The sequence below is a fragment of the Macaca mulatta genome, chromosome 8, assembly GCF_049350105.2.
Source record: "Macaca mulatta isolate MMU2019108-1 chromosome 8, T2T-MMU8v2.0, whole genome shotgun sequence".
Taxonomy (NCBI): domain Eukaryota; kingdom Metazoa; phylum Chordata; class Mammalia; order Primates; family Cercopithecidae; genus Macaca; species Macaca mulatta.
In genome coordinates, this window is record NC_133413.1 from 143,881,531 (window position 1) to 143,899,839 (window position 18,309).

The 18,309-nt window shown below is 49.0% G+C and overlaps 1 protein-coding gene across 19 annotated transcripts in view; it reads right to left on the reverse strand.

Moving 5' to 3' along the window:
- The window catches only part of ST3GAL1 (ST3 beta-galactoside alpha-2,3-sialyltransferase 1), a 145,703-nt gene that overhangs the window by 38,521 nt on the left and 88,873 nt on the right, over positions 1–18,309 (reverse strand). For 9 of the 19 annotated variants that reach the window (XM_015146017.3, XM_028852134.2, XM_028852135.2 and 6 more), the window contains 1 exon segment: positions 5,735–5,789. The gene's annotated coding sequence lies outside the window, so the exon portion shown is untranslated. 19 annotated transcript variants of the gene reach the window in all.

The following is an 18,309-nucleotide window of genomic DNA, read 5'->3' on the forward strand; positions in this document are numbered from 1 at the left end:
TCCAACGCTGGGAGTGTGCCTCCCATCCCACGCTGCAGTCCCTTCCGGGACCTCCCGGGGGTGGGAGGACTGGACGCCTTGTCCCCAGCTGCCCATTAGAAGGCCTCCCACATAGGGAACACAGCATTTTAAAAACGTCTTGTTCTGCTCAACTTTAAAACACTCAAGTGCCATTTTATCTCCTCCCACAATGCAGTGACAAGAGGCGGGCCTTGCCAAGGCCGGCTGTACTGCTTAGGTCTTTGGGAGAAATGAAGACTGGAAAGGCACGAGGTCTAGGGATGGGGATGGCAGAATGTGCCCAGCACTGGCTAGAGACTGCCATCTGAATTCCAGCTCTAAAGCTTGGCCAGCTGGCTGAGCATCCTGGGGTGGGTAGAGGGTGCACATGAGTTTGCACGTGGGGGACACTGCGTGTAAGCCTCAGCTCCCTTCAGATGTACAGCATGGGGCGGGAGGAAGAAACGTGATCGAAAGAAAAACCACCCTGGCCAGGTGCGGTGGCTCACGCCTGTAATCCCAGCACTTTGGGAGGCCCAGGCAGGTGGACCACGAGGTCAGGAGTTCGAGACCAGCCTGGCCAATACGGTGAAACCCCGTTTCTACTAGAAAAATAAAAAATTAGCTAGGCGCGGTGGCACACGCCTGTAGTCCCAGCTACTTGGGAGGTTGAGGCAGGAGAATCACTTGAATCTGGGAGGTGGAGGTTGCAGTGAGCTAAGATTACGCCACTGCACACCAGCCTGGGCGTCACAGCAAGACTCTGTATCAGAAAAAAAAAGAAAAAAAGAGGCCGCCCTGGCTGTTTTCTCTTGCCCCTCTGGGGTTCTGACTCTTTTCACCTTCTTCTCTCTGCTTGTCCCCTAAATGACCAACACCATCCTTTATCTAGGAAGACACTGGCAGGCAAACTTTGCAAGCATGTCTGAGAGTGTGTGTGTTGTGCACCAGAGCTACATAGAAACATTAATAGCTTCTCAGTGAAGAAAGAGGATCATCAAAAACCTAGAAGGATAAATTATTAGGAAGAATTTGCTGTTTCTTATTAACTCAGAGAATAAGTCTTCAGATTCAATTTCTATTTACAAGGCCCCACAATATGCCTGGGAAGCAATGTTCTCCCTCTTTTGCAGGTAAGATGTGGAGGCTGAGAGAGAATAAGAGCCTTCTGATAGGCTGTGTTCTGGAATCTGTTCCAAGAATCTCATTCCTATTTGTTGACCGAGGCTCAGCTTCTGAAAGTGTTGACTGAGCTATCATTCCCCTTCAAACTCAGAAGAGTTCATTCTGAGCTCAGGCTTTGTGCACAAAAAGCAGTCAGATCTTTCCCACTTTACAACACTCCGGACCCAGGAATCTCACGTCTTCTGCCAGGATCCGTGAAACACTAACAGGCTAACTTGTTAGTAGCAGCAGGATAAAAGCAAATCCCAGACCTTGCAGCCTCTCCCGGCCTCCTCCATGCCATTTTCTCCTCCTGCCCCCACCTACCTGAAGCCTCCAGTGGGTTCTCTCCACATCCACAATGCAATCCAAGGCTCTCATCAAGGCCTGCAAGATCCTACATGAACTGGTCCCTGACTACTCTCTGATTCCATTTTCCATGCCTTTTCCTTGTTCACTCTGCAGAGCTGCATCATCTTCCACGCTATCCCTCAAGCAGGCCAAGCATAGGACCTACGCACAGGCTATCTGCTCTGCCCAGAATGCTCTTCCCACAGGTAGTAACGTCATTCCTTTATTCCATTCAGGATGCTGGGTCAAATGGCAAATCCTTGCAGAAACTGTCCCTGAACCATGATATGTATCGGCCTCTGCATTTTTTCCTCTATTCTTTTATTTTTTTTTATTTTTTTGAGGTAGAGTCTCGCTCTGTCGCCCAGGCTGGAGTGCAGTGGCACGATCTTGGCTCACTGCAACCTCCACCTCCTGGGTTCAAGCGATTTTCCTCCTTCAGCCTCCCGAGTAGCTGGGACTACAGGCATGTGCCACCACGCCCAGCTAATTTTTTGTACTTTTAGTAGAGACAGGGTTTCACCATGTCAGCCAAGATGGTCTCCATCTCCTGACCTCGTGATCTGCCTGCCTCAGCCTCCCAAAGTGCTGGGATTACAGGCATAAGCCACACACATGACTAACTGACATTGCATACTTACATATAGCTGAAAGGATTCCCCAAGCAACTAAGTTTCTTGAACTCAAGGGCTTTCTTAGTTCCCTACTGTATTCCCAGAGGAGTGACCCTACACTCTCTTTTACAATCACCTGGAAAGTAGGCATTATCCCCACTTTATAGAAGAGGAAACTGAGGCTGAGAAGTCCAGTGATTGCAATTTACCCAATTTAACACTTAGTTAAATTGTTAGAGGTAGGATTCAGATCCAGATATGTGCAATGCTAATGCATTGTTTGCAGACATTTCTCCATGAGTTTCTTGCATTCCTACACATCTTGCTGGGTAGACAAAGAATGCGAGGCTCTGACTGCTCTGTACCTGGCTTGCATTTGCAGCAACCAATCCTGAGACATGCGGTAATGTCTCTCTCTGGGACAAAAAGCTGGCTTGCTCGCTGTCTGTCACAAGATGGTGGATCCCCCCAAGCTTGGTGTTCCTGTCCTATATCGTAACCCATTGCATGTGCAGGCATCTACATGGGCCCTCTGCATGCCCACTATGGCACTTAGGGGGTAAAGGGGAGCCGACACAAAAGCTCACGCCGCTTTTGAACTGCGAATAATAAAGTCAAGAACTCTCTGAGTTTTACCGAATAGAGAAAGTGGTCATGTTGCGCCTGAACTGCTGTGGAGGGCACGCGCTGTGTCTTATTTAGCCTTAGTACTCTCGGTATGTGCCCCTGGCCCCAGGCCCCTCTTAAGCACTTGTTTAATTGACAGGCAGACACATGGATTACCCAATGGTGCTGAATGATAATGGGCTTGCTGGTCAACCACTGAGCTGCCTGCTCCTTGGAGGGAAGCTGCAGGGCTGGGCTCCGAGTCACACAGCACAGGCGTTTTTTGAGCCTTCCTTACAAGAACTCTTCAGGAGCTTACAGGCCAGAAACCAGACAGAATTGCTTTCTATTATTTTTCCAGCGGAGTAAGATGCAGTTAATGGAAGGCTTAATAAATGCTTCTGAGCCCTGTGGAAACAGACATTCTGCTGCTTCTGGAAATGAGTTTCTGGTTCTGCAGCCACAGGTCTCAGGTCAAGGAGAGGTGAGAATGGGTGGAAGCTCTGGTCTAAATGTCCAAGACAGGATCACCAAGGTACTGCCCCCCTTTCTAGGACATCTCTTTGCTAAGAGCCAGAGGTCTACAGAATCAAAGGGGAGCTGACAGAAGCCCAGTCCCCATGCCTGGCTGCTACCTGCCTTAGAGGCAAAAAGGTTGTAGCGTTTCCAGACCACAGGAACATACAGATGACCACACCTTTCTGTTCCATTTTCAGAGTCTCCAGGAGGGGGCGAGACTTGCCCAAGGTTGTACACTGGCCGAGGTGGCACTCAGATGAGACTACAGCACATGAAGAGGCACCTGGCCCTGCTGTGGAGCCCAGGGGTCTGGTTCCTAGAGAGCCTGGAGCCTCAGAGCAACTTTCCTGGGACGGGGACCAGGGCCTCTGCCGGCCATAATGGGCTCAATCCTGAACGCTGGTGTGTGGATGCTCTGGGATTGTCCAGGCCATGGCACCCAACGGGGATGGGGCTATTTTTCCCAAATACCACCCCTCTTCCGAGTTCTCGGACCCAGGAGCCCTTCTTTTTTATCAACTTATAAATCTATGTGAGCAAAATCAAAACAGAAAACAAAGTCAGAGAGAACCTGGGGTCCCTAACTCCTCAGCATGTCTCTTCCAGCACACCCAGCCCCACGAACCGCTCCCCCAGGAACTCGGCTGGTGCTACCACCACCCTGTGATGAAGGAGGGACCTGAGTCCGCACACAGGGGCCTGAGCCTAATGGCTGTGCCCAGACAGAGGTCCGGAGGTCTGTCAGCCACTGCACCCCCACCCAGCCACTGTCTGCCTGCTGCACCTCCCTCCCTGAGCTCAGCACAAGGTCGGCAGTGTAGTTTCCAAAACTATTTCTTCTCCTATTTCTGTGGTTTTTGAATCTGGGTTCCTGCTCTGCCTGGAAAGACTGGCCTGACATAGTGGACTCCAGTGTGCTGAGAACTCACAGCTCTAGTTAAAGAAGGTATTTTGAGAATACATACAAAGCAAGAAGATGAAACCATTGCAAGCTTCATCAAAGACAGAAATTGTGCAAAGAGGATTAAGGACTAAGACAAGTAGTTTCCTATTATACACCTTTCTTCTGCCCCATGCAATTTTGTTTGATTTTTCTTGCTACACAACCCCCATCCCACTGCCACACTCCTGCAGACACTTGGAGGTGACTAAGGAAGGGATACTAGAGGTGAGCAGCCACTGTGATGGTGGTGGGGGGTGGGGTAGCAAACACCCAGAGAATCAAACTCAAAGAGCGTGATGGTACACCAAACATACTCTCTGCCTCACGGCCTTTGCACCTGCTGTTCCCTCTACCAATACTGTTCCTACCCCAGAATTCATATGGCTTGCTCACCCACTGCATTCACGGTTCTGTCCAAATGCTTTTCCTTGGAGAAGCCTAGCCTGATCACCCTAAAATAGCATCGCTGTCTGTGCCACTTGTTCTGTGGCATTCCCCTTCACAGCCTTCATGAGGAACTAGCACTTGACAGTGGACTGAATGTCTGTCTCTCTGTCTTCCCCCACCAGGAGGCAGGCAGTTCAACCGACTCCCTGACTGCTGTGTGCCTGCTGGGAGCAGCAGTAGGCCCTCAATGAGTATGTGTGGACTGCAGGGACAGCGAGCTGTGAAACAGCAAAGCACTCAGCACTCAGGGAGCAAAGATTCATTCTGAGTTGTGCCTCCCAAGAGGTGAGGGTGTGGTTGGTTCTGGGCCTCAGTGTCCTCATCTGGAAAATGGGATGATTGTAACGGAACTTCCAATGAGCCCTGCCCATGAACAGCCACAGTGCCACTGTCTGGCTAGGTCAGGTGCCCTCTGATCTGTGAACTTTGTGTTTGGAGGGTTTTTTTGTTTTGTTTTGTTTTTGTTTTTTCCCCTAGCTGAGCTCTGCTTGCCCCTGACTGAGCAGACCAACTATCCTCAAAGAAGGGAAGGTAGAACTCAGCCCACAGACTTCCTTTGGCTTTTGCAAAAACAACAAAACCAAAAATACTACAAACCACACCGTGTAACTATGCAACCATCCAGAGTGGTGCTGAGTGAGACTGAGTCCTGCCTGCCGGGCTCCTCTGTGGTTGAGGCAGAACGTGAGGCACACAGCACACGAAGAGGCACCTGGGCCCTGCTGTGGGGTTCCAGGGGTCTGGTTCCTAGAGATCCTGGGGCCTCGGAGCAACCCTCCTGGGAGAATGGACCCAGGACCCTGCTGGCCACAGTGGGCTTGATCCTGAACCCGGGTGTGCTGAAGCTCCGGGTTTGTCCCAGCCACGGCACCCACTGGGAATGGGGCTGTTTTTCTCAAACGCCACCACCCTTCTGAATTCTTGGACCCAGGGGCCCTCTCCTTTCAACCCAGGAATCTGTGTGAGCACCATCAAAACAGAAAACAAAGTCCCAGGTCTCCCCATTTTAAGGCAAAGAAAGCAAGGCAATTTAGAGCACAGGTTCTGGAGTGAAAGAGAGCTGGGTTCGAATCCCAGCTCTGCCACTTACCGGCTGTGTGACCTCAATGGAGTCTCTTAACTTCTCTGAGCCTCAGTTTCTTCACCTGAAAAATAGAAGAAAATACTCAGGACACTGAGCATGGGGAGAGGGCGTGAGGATCGGTGAGACAGTTTCTGTCCCTGCTTGGCTCAGATATACACAGTAAATGCTAAGTGCTCACATGAAGCCTCTGAGCCCTATCAAGGCACTCAGTGTGGGGAAAGAAGATAGTCACTTAAGGAGCACTGGACGGGAGCCAGGGGACCTTCGTGCAGAAGCTTCCTGTCCCAAACTGCAAACAGAAAGCTCTGAGCTGCATGAGCTCTAAGACCACTTCCTGTTGTAAAAATACTAAATTTGGAGAGCCTGCCCCAAAGAGTTTTAACCAACGTGCAAAACACTGAAATGGGGGAGGAATGAGTCAAAGAGGGCCAGGACAAGCGGATCTTGCTCAAACCCTGAAGTATAAGGACAGGTGGAGTAAACAGAAAGTGAGAGGATGGCACATCCGTTTTCTGGGACCTGCTGTGTGCCCGGCACTGGGTTAAGGCCTTTCACATCCATTATTTAGCCTCATGACAGTCCCTTGGGGTAGCTCCAGCCTCGCCATCACACACAGAGTGAAACCAAATCTCGGAGGTCGAGCAGCTCGGTGGACTAAGGGGGGCAAGGGCAAAATGGGGACTGGAACCCAGGTCTACAGGTCAAAGGCTGTTCTCACCCACCCCCAACCCCAAGGAAGTGTGTGCATTCACAATAGGGCTGGGGGCAGGTCACAGATCTCATTGGGCCAGGGCGGGAGGTAGTTCTGAGTCTGGCATATTCTTCTAACTGGCAGGAAACAGACAGCTAGGCATTTTGTGAAGGAACAGAGAGATGTGAACCTAAGACTCAAGATCAGAGAAGTGGTGTTGCCATTGCTGTAATTTTTTTCCTAAATCCTGAATGAGAAGTGGGTGCTCAGTAGGGGGCAATAACAAATGATAATCATGCCCTACCCACGGCTGGCAGTAGCTTCGGTCACAGCTGCTTTTGCGCCTGTCACCTGTAATGCACTTTTCCACCAGGGACAGGGATAAAAAGAACTTCCTGAGCTGTTAAGACTGCCTGGGCCTCAATCTCACCCTCTCCCCACAGTGTACCCATCATGCCCCATCAATAATGGATGAGTCGGAGGCCTTCAGACATTAATATCACACCGAGAGGCCCACGGGGGCCTGAAGGAGGGAGCAGGTGCCCAGGGAGGGGCTGCCTTGCCTCTGACTCTCTAGAGAAACAACGCGAAAGGGACATTTTTAGTTTAATTAAAAGTAAGTACTTTTCAGAACAAGCAACATCTGCTCTTTGTGTCCTTTTCCCCAACAGTGCAGGGAAGGTTGTAGGGAGGAGGCACAGCTTGACATAATTAATGTCACCTGGGTCTGAGGGCAGTGATGAGGGTCGGGGGCTATGGAGCAAGGCAGCCTGGGTCCAATTCCCAGCCCTGTCATTCACTGGCGGTACATCCTGCCCGGAGTCACTTAACCTCACTGTGCCTCAGTTTCCTCATCTGTAAACAAAAAGAATAATAGAGCCCACCTCCTAGGGTTGCCAAGAAGATTAAGAGGGTCAATGAATATGAAGTGCTTAAAGCATTCCTGGCCTGTCAGCAATGCTCCCTAAGGGCTGAGCTATCATCATCTTCATCATCATCATCACCTTCTACTCTGGGCCAGATGCTGCACATCTCACAGAAGGTATCTTTGTTCCTGTTTCCCTGATGAGGAAGTTGAGACTGAGAGGGTCAAAAATGCACTGCATCAGTCATCATACAAATAACGAATTAGCAACGAGCTGGGAGGACGCCAAGAACTTTCACCTGGTGCTCTCCCTCCCAACGCTGCCGGGCTGAGCCACACCAGGCAAGGGGACTTGGACAGGCTTGGCTGTCCCCACGGCCTTTAATCTGTCCCTCCTCAACTAACAGAGCTCTCTACTAAACAAACAGCCTCAGACATCGTTCTTTCTAAGCAAGGCCAGATGTGGGAAAGGTAACACGAGCGAGGACAGAAAAATCCACACAGGCTTTCTCAGTGTTGCCACGGAATCCCAAGATGTCGCCTTAAGCCTGGGTGGTTCTGTGTCTGTGGGTAGCTACTCAAGAGCAGGAAAACACTCACTAAGTGAAGGATGACGATGGGTGGGGTAAACAGAAAGTGAGAGGATGGCACATCCTTTTTCTGGGACCTGCTGTGTGCCTGGCACTGGGTTAAGGCCTTTCACATCCATTATTTAGCCCCATGGCAGTCCCTTGGGGTAGCTCCAGCCTCGCCATCACCCACAGAAGGAAACCGAAGCTTGGAGATCGAGCAGCTCGGTGGACTAAGGGGAGCAAGGGCAGAATGGGGACTGGAACCCAGGTTTGCAGGTCAAAGGCTGTTCTCACCCACCCCCAACCCCAAGGAAGTGTGTGCACTTAGGCATAACCCAAAAACTGCCCCAGACACAGGCAGCGAGAGTAAGTTCTCCTGTGCCTGTCCAGCCTGGCCCTATCTGGCAGGGTCATTAGGTGCTGTCTTAAGGTGGGGAGCAGTAGCTGTGGGAGGGGGTTTGGAGAATTACTGTCAATTTGGAATCTATAAGAACATTTCTGTAAAAGAAACAATCTCTCTGGCCCAGTGCAGTGGCTCAGCCTGTAATCCCAGCACTTTGGAAGGTCAAGGTGGGCGGATCACTTGAGGTCAGGAGTTCAAAGACCAGCTTGGCCAACATAGTGAAACCCTGTCTCAACTAAAAATACGAAAATTAGCTAGGTGTGGTGGCAGGTGCCTGTAATCCCAGCTACTTGGGAGGCTGAGGCAGGAGACTCGCTTGAACCTAGGAAGCAGAGGTTGCAGGGAGGCGGAGGTTGCAGACAGCCAAGATTGTGCCACTGTGCTCCAACCTGGGTCATAAGAGTGAAACTCCGTCTCAAGAAAAAAACAAAAAACAAAAACAAACAACAACAACAACAACAAAATCCCAATCTCAAGCACTTTGGCTCTGAGCACTACCCAATACTTCGGAATAGCCACAAAAGGCCACGGGCAAATGAAATCTGCTGAGATTTTGTGGACAAAACAAGCTTTGTCTTAATGAGATGCATCCTGGCTGGCAGAAGACGGTGGCTTGACCAAAGTCACCAAGCAGGTCAGCAACACAGCAGCGAGTGCAGCCCAGGGCACCTCAAACCCTGCGTGCCTTCTGTCAACTGCCTCAGGATTCACTGGGGCACACAAGCATCCATTTCCTGGTCACCTCATTTATGCCAGGAATTGGGAGAGGTTGCAAAGGACAAAGAAAGCAAATGAGGCATTATCATTGCAGGGAATGCCCAATCATGATACTGTGGGGCCTGCTACCACCAGGGCACTAAGAGCAGCCTAGCTCTTATTCAGTGCTTGCCTGTAGGCCAGACACTATCCTAATCCATTTAAATCATCACAACAGCGCTGCAGAATTGGCCCTTGCTATGGACTGAACTGTCCCCTACACCCCCACCAAATTCATATGTTGATGCCTTAACCCTCAAGATGACTGTATTTGGAGATAAGACCTTTAGGAAGATAATAAGGTTAAATGAGATCATAATGGTGGGGCCACAATCTGCTAGAACTGATGTTCCTATTAAAAAAAAAAAAAAAAAAAAGTGCCAGAAAGCACTCTCACCATATGCACAGAAGAAAGTCATGTGAGGACAAATTAGAAGGCAGCCATTTGCAAGCCAGAAAGAGAGCCCTCATCAGAAACCAACCCTGAGGACACCTTGATCTTGGGCTTCCAGCTTCCAGATCTGTGAGAAAATAAATTTCTGTCGTTTAAGCCACCGAGTTTGTGATATTTTGTTATGGTAGCTCTAGCAAATTAATGCAGGACTATAATTATCATCCCCATTTTGCGGATGAGAAAGCTGAGGCACAGTGTGGTCAAGCACTTTGCTGTAGGCCATATGACCACAACTATTAAGTGACAGAGATAGGAGTCAGACCCAGGAATCTGTCTGCAGAGCCCAGTGCGGCCCAGCCAACTGTATTATGCAACTATTTATCCCCCTTCTAGCACCCTCCACCTCTCACTGTGGGAGGACAGACAATATCCCTCCCTGCTCCACTGACATTGGGCTTGGCCACGTCACTTGCTTTGGTCGACAGAGTATGTGCGGTTCTAACGTGCCATCTCTGAGCAGAAAGCTGAAATTTGACTACGTAGTTCTTTCAGTTCTGGTTAGAGGACAGCATGTCCTGGTTAGCGACTACCTTCACCCTGGACCTTAAACTGAGAAAATTCACAGAGCTTTGCTGAGCCACAGCTGACCTGCAGGTTACCCAGGCATTTTCACTTGTAATGAACAAGAAATAAACATTTGTTGCAAGTCACTGAGCTTGGAAGATTTTGTTATGCAGCAAAGCTGACAAACAGAGTTCCTTTTGCAAGCATTCTATCTCCCCCCAACAAACGTTTGATTTGTAAGAACTGAGTAGGTGGTCAGGAGATCCGACTCCCACTCAGGCTCTGCAATTTTGCAGCTCAGTGGCCATGGATAAGCCATTTCATCTCTGAACTTCAGTTTTCTCATCTGCAAAACAGGGATAATGAGCATACCCATGTCCTGGGGCTGCTGTAAGGATTCAGTGAGAGGTGATAAGAGTTCTCAGCACAGTGTCTGTAATGATTAGGATCCACTGTCTGCTCCCTCTCTGCCCCATCCCTGACACCCCTCCTTGAAGACCCTCCCTCCCTCCTTTCCTTCCTCCCTCCGTCCAGCCCCCCACTCCCTGGTTGCCTGGAGAACCTCCACCCTAGCTGGGCCAATTGTTCTTCGATCAGTTGTTTTTCTTTATCTGTGTCTTTAACCTGCACAGACTCCTCTGCCTGGGTTTTACAAATGGAAAGTACATCGCAGCTCCACCCTAGGCCTTATCCTTAACAAGGACTTTCTGATTTCCTGAATCTCTCCAGATGTAGTGAAAGCAGGTAGATGTCAAGTGTATGGGAACTACATGGCATTTCCTAAAAATAACTGAATGAGAGTGCAGAGAAAAACATGCCCACCTTTCAAGGCAGCGATGGCGGCACTGTGAATGATGTTTATGATGAGGTAATGTATCAGGGCTGAAGATAGAGGAGTTTGGATTAGAATCAAATGCTGCTATTTCAGCACAGCCTTACAGTAGGTGCTCCCTCAGCCAGGCAGTGTGCAACGTCTACACTGTACATGGAGAGGAGGGAAGGCTGGTCCTGCTCAGGGAGGTGGCAGGAAGTAGGCTGGGAGGAGCAGAACGTCACCGAGTTCCTGTGAAGTGAAGGCTGGGCTCTCCTGGCCCGGAGAGCCACTGAAGCCCAGAATGGAAGGTAGGGTGGGAGGGCAACTGGAGAGTCTGACTCCTCTCCCCCTCCTCCAGTCCTGCATCACAGATGAGAAACTAAGACCTGGAAAAGGGGAGTGTCTTCCCCAAGGTCATGTAGCCAGCCAGCCTCAGAACTTGGACTAGAACCCAGTCTCCTGAGACCTGCTCAGGCATCATTCCATCGCCTCCTGCTCAGTTAGAAGGAAATGAGATTCCTCCCTCTTGCTGGCTCGGAAGGCAAATGTCAAGTTTCTCTACTCTTGTGGGTGGATTTACCAAAACTCAATCCAATCCAATCAGCTTTTCTTTGAGTCATTTCAAAACATCTCCCCTTTCTGGGAAAGAATCAAGCCCATTCACCCACTCCCTGGGGCCTGGAATTGAAAGTGGGTAGTGAAGTGGGAAGTCAATCCCAGGCATAAAATAATAGCTGCTTGTTTCTGGTTTAGTTTTTTGAATTCTTATTTGTTGGTTTGTTTTTCCCCCAACTCCTGAGATAGGCCATGTTGGGGAAGAGTGGCCATGGGAAGGTACAGGCTCTGCCCTCAAGAGCTGTCAGTGAAGAGTATGAGATAGGACCTTCTATGATCGAGAAGAGACAGGGGAGTTCAGCATAGGTTGGGCTACGCAAGGAAGGCTTCGGGGAGGAGGTCAGACTGGCAACTCTTCTGGAAAATCAGAAGAAGATGACAAGGCAGAAGAGAAAATGAATTCCAGTTTTGGAGGGTAAAGTTTTGAAAAGGAGTGAGGAGGACAAACATTCCAGGTTTCTGTTTTTTTGGGGGAACAAGGGGGAAGTAGAAAGAGTTGGTATTGGGTAGGAGAATCCACGATCTCAAAGTTCAGGAAGCTGGGTGGGAGTGAGCCTCAATTTCTTCACCTGCTAAAAGAAAAGACAGGCTAACTCTGCAGACATCTGGGGGTGGTCAATGATGTAATACATGTGAAACATCCCAGAACAGTCACTGCAGACAATTGGGAGTTGCAGTATCCAATGCAGCATCACGGTTGACAGACAATTCTTTATGGGTCTCTTGCACTTCCGTGTGTCTTGCAAGCAGAAGCACAGGGAGGTTTCTTTTCTGAACTACCTTTTTAAGGAGGCACAGAGCATGGAACATAGAGACAGTGTCTCCTTCCAGAGCAGGGCTCAGGTGTGCTCACTCTCCAGGATCATGAAGATAATGATAACTTTTCCAAGAGAAAAGTTGAGTAGGTTCACTTGCAGACCATTATTGTAAAAGATTGAGGTTCCTCATCTATGAAGCAAGCCCATGAGACTTGGGGTACAAGTAGAAATGATGCAAACGTGAAACTTAGGCTGCCTGCTGTGCTGGAGAAAAGTCTTTTGACTCTAATCCAGGAAGCTGCTATCTTTTGTCAGCATCTGCCAGCAAGCTAATCTGTTGGCTTGCAAATAGGGTGACATCTCAGGTCTGTCACAGTTCTTTATGTCTACTAGCCTCACGTGGCTATTTCTTTTTTTTTCTTTCTTTCTTTCTTTCTTTTTTTTTTTGAGATGGAGTTTCACTCTTGTCGCCCAGGATGGAGTGCAGTGGTGCAATCTTGGCTCACTGCAATCTCCAACTCCTGGGTTCAAGCGATTCTCCTGCCTCAGTCTCCTGAGTAGCTGGGATTACAGGCGCGTGCCACCATGCCCGGCTAAGTTTTGTATTTTTAGTGCAGACAGGGTTTCGCCATGTTGGCCAGGCTAGCCTCGAACTCCTGACCTCGCAGCTCGCCCACCTCGGCCTCCCAAAGTGCTGGAATTACAGGTGTGAGCCATCTCGCTCACCCGCTATTTCTAATTAAACGTATATTTTAAATTTAAAATACAAGTCCTCAGTTGCACTCATTAATTAACTACTTAATGCCACTAATTAAATTAATTGAATTAATTAAAATTGAATATAATTTAAAGAACAGTTCCTCAGTTGCACCAGCTAAATTTTAAGTGCTTAACAGCCTCATGTGGTTAGCAGCTACTGATCTGGGCAGTACCAACATAGAGCACTTCCATCATTGGGAAAGTTCTATTGGAGAGTGCTGACCGAGAAGTAGAGAGCACAGGGTCTGGGCCAGACTGACTTGCATTAATCCTTGTTCTATTCCTCACTGGCTTTGAGACTTTGAATAGGTTATTGTACCTCGCTGAGTTTCAATTTTTCATCTATAAGATGAGAACAACAGGACTGACCTGATGGGGTCCTCGTGAGGCTCACACAAGACCACACATACAAAGTGATCTGCCCATCTTGGGGAGGTGGCATGGGCTCCCTAAATAAGAACAAATATTTTTAGGTATTGAGCAAATAAATGGCAGATCTCCTTTGTATTACAGTGGGAGATGGTGATGGGCAACCTTGAAAGATAGGATTGGTTGGAAGAAACTTGGCAAACCGCGGCTGGGCACAGTGGCTCACATCTGTAATCCCAACACTTTGGGAGGTCGAGGTGGGCAGATCACCTGGGGTCAGGAGTTCGAGACCAGCCTGGCCAACATGGTGAAACCCCTGTCTCTACTTAAAATACAAAAATTAGCTGGGCGTGGTGGTATGCATCTGTAATCCCAGCTACTCGGGAGGCTGAGGCAGGAGAATGGCTCGAACCTGGGAGGTGAAGGTTGCAGTGAGCCAAGATTGTGCCATTGCACTCCAGCTTGGGGGACAAGAGTGAGACTTTGTCTCAAAAAAAAAAAAAGAAACCTGGGCCGGGTACAGTGGCTCACGCCTTAATCCTAACACTTTGGGAGTCCGAGGTGGGTGGGTCACAAGATCAGAGGATGGAGACCATCCTGGCTAACATGGTGAAACCCTGTCTCTACTAAAAAAAAAAATTACAATAAATAAATAAATAAATAAATAGAAATAAAGAAACTTGGCAAACTGCAGAGGGATCTCAAAACCCAGGCCTATAAGTTGGGCTTTGACCCAGAGATATTTGGGAGTCTCAGAAGATTATAGGCAGCGGAAAGGAAAGACGGGAATCCAAGAATTCCACATAAGACACGTGTTCTAGACTCTGGAGTCCAGGTCATTTGGTGTTTGAATCAGATGCCAGGTGACAGTAGGGAAGACCAATGAGTGAGCTTCCATGCTGTTGGGGGAAGATGCATTCTCAAATCCACTACTCATCGGTAGGGGAAACCATAGGCTAGGGTTCCTTGACTTCCCTCTTCGCTCCCTGAATTCCTGCAGTGCTTGCTGGGGCTGCCTGGAGAAAGAGAAAGAACAGGAAGGCACAGTCTCCTGATGCGTCCTCTCCCCGACCCACGCCCATGGAGATGGTGGGGAAGAGCACAGGCTTTGGCCCAGGAGGTTGGCTTTGAGTCCTGGCACTGCCATTCCTAGCTGTGCGGTGCGGGGATGGGATTTCACCTCGGCCAGCCACGGCTTCCACCTTGCAGGCACTGGCATTACAAGGCCCATTTCTCGGGGTTGCTGGGAAAGTTAGATGAGATAATATAGGCCAAGTTTCTTGAAGAGTTCCTGGCACATTGTAGGGACATGAAGAAAAGAAGACTTATTGTGTGTTTCTTCTCCAGGCTGGCCCAGAGGATGAGCAGGAAACCTGAGCGGCGTGGAGGGCAGGGGATGGTAATCAAGAACCGCTGGACTTTCCTTAGGTAGCAAATTACGCCCAGTGACCCTCGGAGCCACTTCACCTGGAAAGGCAGGTTTCAGGTTTTCATTTCCTTAGCTGGGGTCAGGCTACCTGGAAGGTGCTGGGTCCCTGCAGGGTAGATGCTGCTGGCACTCTGCCCAGGGGCCTCTTCTGGCTGGGCCACCACCCCTCAGCTGCTGTGACTATTGGCTGCTGACAGCTCGCAGCTGTCCCTTGATCCAGAGAACTGCCTCTGGCCACACAGGAGCTGCCTCCCCTGGGAGGTGCCCACCCTCTCACCCCCCACACCCTAGGCAGCCCACAGACAATGACGGAGGGACACGGGGTTACACAAGGTTGGCCTCCTTTGCCTTTTCCTTCGGTTTCCCCCGCTGATGGTAAGTACTAGAGTTGAAAACAAATGCACCTTTCCCCAACAGCGTGGAAGCACGCTCATTTCTCTTCCCTACTGCCACCTAGAGTCTGAGTCAAACACCAAACTACCTGGACTCCAGAGTCCAGAACACGTTTTCTTATGTGGAATTCTCGGATTTCTGTCTTTCCTTCCCGCTGCCTATAATCTTCTGAGGCTCCCAAATGTCCCTGGGTCCAGGCCAAACTTTTAGGTTTGTGGGACAGTCTCATGGTGCAGTTTGTGCTCTGGGATTGGCCATAGTATCTAGCTGGGAGTATATCCCTGCTCAGCAGCTCCCCTGCATAGCCCTGTGTCCCCCATCCTTTCCCTGGAACACTTCCTCTGCAATCTACGTGCACGGAGTCCCAGACTCAGGCCCTGCAGGGAGGAAACTGAGAGCCCTGTTTGAGGCTGATCTCCGCAGCGACTGTAAGGAAGAGACAACCTCAGACGCAGGGCACTTGCTCAAATTCAGAGACCTTCTTCAAGAGCTGGGAGGATCCTCAATAACCACTGGGTCCAGACTCTTGGCTTCTGTGAGGAACCAGAGCTATTGGTCATTTAGTAGAGACTTGTTAGGTCCCTAGAATGTTCCAGGCTCTCTTTGGGATACTGGAGATACAATGAGGAGTGAAATATATAGTCCCTCTCTCTGAAAGCTTGTGTATCATACAAAACGGTGCAGATAATGGTAAATGCTTTTACACAAAACCCCATGGGACTTGGAGGCAAGCAGAAATGACACAAGTATGAAACTCAAGCCGGCTGCCCGCTGTGCTGTGAGTAATGAAGTCCCTCGTCTCTGATCCAGGAAGCTCCCGTCTTCTGCCAGCATCTGTCAGCAGGCTAATTTGTCAGCTTGCAAATAGGGAGACATCTCAGGCTTGTCACAGTTCTTTACAGTTACTAGCCTCATGTGGCTATTTCCAATTAAAATTAAATTTTAAGTTTAAAATGCAGTTCCTCAGATGCACTCATTAATTAACTAATTAGTGTTCCTAACTAAATTAGCTAATCAATTAAAATAATTCGCTAATTCACTAAAATTGAATGAAATTTAAAGCACAGTTCTTCAGTGGCACCAGCCAAATTTCAAGTGCCTAGTAGTCTCATGCAGTGAGAGGCTACTGAACTGGACAGTACAGATATTGAACATTTCCGTCACTGGGAAAGTTCTATCAGAGAATACTGGTTGTACAGTTGAGGCACAGGGTGTAGGGCCAGACAGAAGTGGGCTCTACCCTTGCGTTTCACTTGCTTCGAGACTCTGAGTGAGCTATGGAGCCTCTCTAAGGTTCGTCGGTAAAATGAGAACAGGACTGACTTCACAAGGCTCCTGTGAGGATCACAGGACACCACTGCAAATGACAGGGCATGGGGCACCGGGGAACCGTGAGACTGAGCTCCTGAGTGAGCCACTTGCAAACACCAGGTGAGGAGAGTGGAGCTCAGGTGGAGGGACATGCCAGTGGGAGATCACAGGGTGGAAAGGAGCTGGTGGTATTCAGCCAGTGTGGGGAGTAAAAGGGATAATTTTACAGGACGAGGTCAGTGAGGGAAGCAGGGCAGATCATGTCCCTCTGGAGGGCAGTGACTGTAACCCAGCAAATTAGTGAAGGAGGGTCAGGCGCCGTGGCTCACGCCTGTAATCCCAGTCCTTTGGGAGGACAAGGCGGGTGGATCAACTGAGGTCTGGAGTTCGAGACCAGCCTGGCCAACATGGTGAAACTCCATCTCTACTAAAAATAAACAAAATTAGCTGGGCCTGGTGGCACATGCCTATAATCCCAGCTACTCGGGTGGCTGAGGCAGGAGAATCACTTGAACCCAGAAGGCAGAGGTTGCAGTGAGCCAAGATCACGCCATTGCACTCCAGCCTGGGCAGCAAGAGTGAAACTCCATCTCAAAAAAAAAAAAAAAAGCAATGGAGAATGGCTCTTCACACTTCTCCTCTCTGGAAACTTCCCCTGGTTTCCTGCTGTCCCTGAGAAACTGCATCACACACCTGTATTCAGTGGACTTCCCAGGTTAGGTCTTTCAAAAAAGAGATTTCAACACCTGAAGATGAATCCTCGGGAATAAGCCAATTAGTGACCTTTTGAACACCAGCTCCACTTCCCAAAGTGCTTCTCTGGGCACAATGTGCGGGCAACTATCAGATACGAGGCCAATAAATACGCCATCGCCCCTTCACCTCACACCTGCGGAACACAGGCTACAGGAGGCTCAGAGAATACCTGCTGAACATCATTAGAGAGGAACTGCGGCAGAGAGAGCTTTCAGAGATCGTCTGCACGTATCTGAAGAGAGCAGGTCCACTACGTACACGCCGGGCAATTCTAAACCAGTGCTGAAGCATTTGGACCCTCAGACTTCTCCTCTGTAAAATGGGAATGCAAGTAAAAATGAGAGTGGATTGAAAATTTCAGTTTAAAATACAGTTCTTCAGTTGCACTAATTAACTAATTAGTGCCACTAATTAATTAGTGCCACTAATTAAATTAGCTAATTAATTTAAATAATTAGCTAATTAATTAAAATGGAATAAAATTTAAAGCACCATTCCTCAGTTGCACCAGCCTAATTTCAAGTGGACTCACAAACTCCATGCACTCTGAGCAGTGTCTGGTCTTCTCATCATTACTGACAGTCTCACATGCCTGGACCCAGGGGTCCTCCTGTACCCCGTGGTGGCCACCACAAGCTGAGAACAGCAGAGACTCAGAGCAAACTCCATCATGGGGGAAGGACAGGGAATTAAGCAGGCGACTGCGACGGCCAATCTTTGGCTCTTTTTTCCTAAGTCCTCACACTGTATGATTCACGCAAATAACCAGTGACCTTTTCAAATAGGATTTAAATGATAAACAGAAGCGCTCATAGCCGTAGCAGATAGAAGGCAAGGAAATGAAAACGTCGCCATTTTCCTTCTTTAAATCTCCAGCATTATTATCTAGCGCCTGAATTAAATCCTTGCGATACACTTGCACATTTTGGCAGTAAATATTCATCTCAGGGGTTTTAAAAGATCAACAAACACATTTTGAAAATTCTTATCAAGCCAAAGCTTGCTAAGGACAGAAAAGCAAGGTTATCTGGGCTTGGGGGCTTTAATTAACAGTGCTTATGGGGAGGTAGATAGGCATTAAATCTGCAGTTCTTACAAAAGTAGCAAAAGTTAGTGTAATGGAATTGTTCCA